Source organism: Laetiporus sulphureus (genome assembly GCF_001632365.1).
Source record: "Laetiporus sulphureus 93-53 unplaced genomic scaffold LAESUscaffold_4, whole genome shotgun sequence".
Taxonomy (NCBI): Eukaryota; Fungi; Basidiomycota; class Agaricomycetes; order Polyporales; family Laetiporaceae; genus Laetiporus; species Laetiporus sulphureus.
The window spans coordinates 244,163-249,482 of record NW_024468513.1 but is presented as its reverse complement, the minus strand read 5'-3'; positions in this window follow the sequence as shown (position 1 = coordinate 249,482).

Sequence of the window (5,320 nt, the reverse complement as noted above, 5' to 3'; positions counted from 1 at the left end):
GTGTCCTACAGCCCTCGTAAATTTTCACCTCGGACAATAGGTTATGAGCCCCGCGGCTACACACTAACCTGTCCATTCATTGAAGCTTCCACTGTGCTCACACTCCTTAATTCTTCTCTCTTCGACCAGCACCCACACCAGCACCTCCTGCACCACAGTCTACACCTTCTCACTCTACACCCTCTCACGCCATGTCCAAATCCGTCAAACTCTCTCTCGGCTCAAACCGCCTCTACGATATACCATTCCTCGAGGATGATGGAGCAAACTACCAGCAATGGAAGTTCCGTCTCGAGATGGTGCTACGCATCAGGAAACTCTGGAACATCACCCAGGGTAAGGAAGCTCGACCCGCAGATTCCGAATCTGACAAGCAGGCCGAATGGGATGACAAGGATCAAGACGCAAAGGTGCAGATCACGCTCATGCTCAAAGACATGCCTCTGAGCGGCATCATGTACGAGAAGACGGCGAAGTTTGTATGGGACAAACTCGCCGCGCGGTATGAGGGGAAGGGGAAACAGATGATAGTGCACCTCATTGGTGAGCTATTTCGTGGTACGCTCTCTGATGAGACCGGTATGGAGGCACAGCTCGACGGCATGGTCCAAAAGGCCAACACTCTGGCCACACTCGGACAGCCGCTCGAAGACTCGCTGATCGCGGTCGCCATGGTCATATCACTCCCCCCGTCCTATTCAGTACTTCGCACCATCCTCATGTCGACGAGCGACAAGCTCACCACGGAGACGGTCACAAACCAGGTCCTTACCGAAGAGCGCGAACGCCTCAAGGAGGGATCGCAGCACGCGCTTGCCGCCAAGCTGTCAGGTATGCCGTCAACATCGAAGTCGAATGGGAAGCAGCCGAAATCCGGCAAGAAGTGTGGCTATTGCCACAAGCTGAACCACATGGAGGAGGAGTGCCGAAAGAAGAAGAGAGACGAGGAGAACCAGGAGAAGGAGGAGGGTAGCGACGACAGTGAAGACCTTACGGCGAAGGTCGCGTCCACCCGGGGTACCACAGCGTCCCCCATCCTCCGACTGTTCATCGCCCATGCGCTCACGCAGCGCAGCCTACCCGCCAACCATTGGATTCTCGACTCAGGCGCAACGGCATCCATGAGCTCACGCCGTGACTGGTTCATTCAATTCACGAACCTTACCTCACCGAAGCGCGTTTGGCTCGGAGACGGACGGTACGTTCACGCAGAAGGTATCGGGCAGATCTACATCGATTTAGCCACCGACGACGGACGTACAACCCCGACGCTGCTACAGGACGTATACTATGTACCACAGCTCCAGGGCAACCTCCTCTCCACCTCGCGACTCACCGAACGAGGGCAGACCCTCACGTTCCGCGGCGACGCCTGCAAAATCACCTGCAACGGCGAGACAACGGGCCTAGCGCACAAGACAGACGGTCTCTACGTCCTCGAGTCGATCCCACGCGCTCCCATGCGAGCGTTCGTAGCGCACGCGGACTCCTCCACTGATCCCGACGAGTCTCCACTCGAAGCGCTGGCGGCGAAGACGACGACGCACAAGGCGAACATCGTAAAGTGGCACCACAAGACCTGCCACATGGGTACCGAACTCACCCTACAAACGGTCTATCAAGGCGCGGTCAGTAACACGAACACCGTGAGCAACGCGACTCATGACGTGAAGACCGGTAAGCCCATCCAGACGGGCATCAAGCCCTCGGCCACACACATCCGCACGCATGGGTGTACGGCCCATGACGCCAGACTCGACCTCAAGTCGATCAAGCGCGTCACCCTCGGGTATGCTCAAAACGTGAAGGCACACGCTGCCTCTCACCGAACGAGTGGGCGCACACACGATGAGCAAAACGCCACCTCCGACGAGGGCATCCGTAAGCGGCAGACACGCACGGTGATCGACCCTGAGCTTCAACACGAAGTGCAGGGCAAACCGCCGAGCTCACCTGCCGGCACTCCTCACAGCCCTCGCGAACGACGAGCGGCTCGGATCGCGATCGTAGCCGCCGAACACGACCCAACGCCGCCATCACTCGACGCACCTAGTAGCACGTCCACTGGCGATAGCGACAACGACAGCAGCAATGACAACGACGACGAGGGCACCACAGTACCCTCGCCCAGCCATCACGCCGCGTTGCCATGCCAGACCGCATCAAACCGCTCGCCTCCTTCTCCGCCTCAGCGCGAAAACGAGAAGGAGCACTTACCTGCCATCTCAGAGGCTACAGCATCCCTCTCTCGCACTCGGACTCAATGCGCAGCCCCTCCTGCTCCTGCTCCAAAGGCTGCAAAGAGCCATGTCCGTCAATCCGCATGCGCGCGTCCAGCGCCGATTCGCGATGACGATCCGTGGTCCTCTGTTGGCGCATACAAGCCCAAGACAGTTCCAGGAGGCCTCGGAGCCAAGACGAAGCGGGAAGTAGAGACTCCAGAAGTCCAGCAGAGAACCAGAAGCGAAGGGAAACAGCCAGAGAGAGGAGGGAAGAACGCGCGTCAAGTGGGCGCAGTCGAACGCGACAAGATTCGCGCGGGCGCTACGGGTCACTCAGTTGACGAAGAACCTCGGAGAATCAACGTCAGACGTGGATCAACGGATATTAGCGACAACAGAAGACCTTACCCCGTTCGTCAAGGCCACACTCAACGACGAGTACGACCGTCCACGCACCGCAATCAGGCACGATCCATGCGAAGTCACATGGCGCAGACAGCGTACAGCAGCCCAGGTTCTATCTGCCCAGATGGACTCAAGAAACCCTACGCCACAGGCACTTACAATCCAATCCGTGCAAGCCACAGTATGTTTCAAAGACCATCGGTCACGCACAGCACAAGCAGCATGAAGGATTCAGTTAGTGTTCTAAAAGTAGGTCCGCATTCCCACTGAGTGGGCGTGTTGGAAGTCATACAGACTTTATGTCCAGTGGGACACGGACTTAGACGTTCTGCGCGCATTCGCTTATGTAATCATGTAGCCACAAGCGTGCTCGATCTTTTCCTGCTACCTCAGCACTCGCATCATACATCGAGGCTGAGGTAAGTACCTACTGGATTCCTTACATACTTTTTACTCATACACTGTAGTCACTCGTTCCTATGTGTCCTACAGGTATTTCTAGAGCACTCGCATCATACATCGAGGCTGAGTCACTCGTTCCTACGTGTCCTACAGCCCTCGTAAATTTTCACCTCGGACAATACTCCCAGGCCCCAAAAGCCAACAGTGATTTCAGTTGACGGTAAATGTCGTACAATTCGTCGTATGCGGGCGCTTACCAGAAAGGAACAATTTTGGAAGGGCAGTGAGTTCGGTCGCAGGTGAAGTGGTGGTAGAAAACGAGTAGTATTACATGAGCAGAAGGAGATGATTACAAGGAGCGATTAGAAAGAACAGTAATGTAAGGTGAGAGGAGCATGCAGATTAGAAAGAACAAGGAACATATAGATTACAAGAAGAGGAATGAAAATGAACAGTAAGCTAAGGCGATAGGGAGAGAATACGGGTAGGGTGAGCATATACATTAGAGAGAAAAGGAACGAAAATGAACAGTAACGGTATGCATAGATAGGAAATAGGAAAGGAGGAATGATAGTGATGACGTTCAGTCACTCGTATCTGTCACAGATTTTCGCCACAAAGTCCGCATGTGACTTTTCTTATGCCACAGATCACGTGCTTCACCAATATCTCACGCCACTCAGCCACAGATGCAACGCGTAGAGATCAGGTGATAGTCCACATCACATGTTATGGTCCAGACCCGTGGATGATACGGTCAGATCTGTCTATTCCAGGATACAATAGAGGCACCCAGTTGGGAACAAAGGGAACAAGGACTATTGTTACGCATCGGCCTTCCACTTTCTAATAGTTTAGCCAGAAGCCAAGATAGGCATGATGTTCACACCGGAGAACAAAAGGGAAACCAAGATAGGCATGATGTGCACATGCATTACTGTGGCAACCATCAATCTTCCCACTTATTGTTCTACTTCCAGAAATTCCATTGTTTCATGTACGGCCATTTGCTTATACCCGTAGATAGGTAGCTTAGGTAAGATAGCCCGCTGTACATGTATATAAGACCAGCATGTAGAGGACGAAACTTCAGATTGTTTCTCCTCGTCTACCACTTGTAGCACCTACTGAGCCTACCAGCTCATCTATATATCTCTCACCCCTTCCATCGCCAGCCTCATCGACAAGTAAGTCTCAGGCTCTTGCACCACATTAGGGCTCAGGGAGTTTATTGAGATTAGGGGGATCAGGGTGGCACGTTCCACGTGCCCGTTCCTTTTTAGTCTCTTTGTTCTCTCGTCCAGCAGTGTTGTGACAGTATCCATACAGTGGTGGTGAGCACACTTGCAAGGAGAGATGTTGAAGCTGTTGAACACGTCAGAAGCAGCCTCGGGAGCGGCGGCGAAAATGTGCATATTACCAGGAATAGGAGGGGGGCGAGGTTGCTCATTGGAGCCATCAATGACTTTGATGTGGTGGGTGACAAGTTGGTAAGTCTGTGAGGAGTGTGTTAGGGGAGGGAAGATGGTGAGGAGGATGCGTAAACTTTCCTTGTTCACTTTGTGCACAGTCTGTTTGCCATTCTTCCCAGGCTAAGTGTCACGATAAATCCAGCAATGCAAGGTCACATTCACAAGCACCAGTGTACCAGCGCGCAGCTTGCCATAGGTCTCCCATGGAGCAATGAGGTTTCCGTTGACATTTTTGTAATTGTACTGTCTGACTTTCATGTGAACGTGGGAGAAGAGCGGTCCGCGATGGTCAGAAAGACAGTTGGAATCATATAGGGTGCTGAGCTCAATGTCTGAAGTGGGCAAAGTCAGTGAGGGAGAAAGACATAGATACAGCACACGTACGTGAAGTATCAGGGAGCAGTGTGTCACGGTAACACCGGACAAGAGATCAAGAAGACTAAAAAGGGACAGTCACGTAGAACGTGCCGCCCTGATCCCCCTGATCCCAAAGGTATCCCCCTGAACCCTATGTGGTGCAAGAGCCTGTTGACTTACTGGTCAATGTTGGCAGACGCAGGAAAGGGTGAGAGATATATGAAGGAGCTGGTGAGCTCAGTGAGTGCTACAGGTAGTAGACGAAGGAGAAACAATCTGAGGTTTCGTCCCCTACATGGCTGGTCTTATATACACATACAGCAGGCTATCTTACCTAAGCTACCTATCTACGGGTATAAGCAAATGGCCGTACATGAAACAATAGGATGTCCGGAAGTAGAACAATAAGTGGGAAGATCGATGGTTGCCGCAGTAATGCGTGTGCACATCGTGCCTATCTTG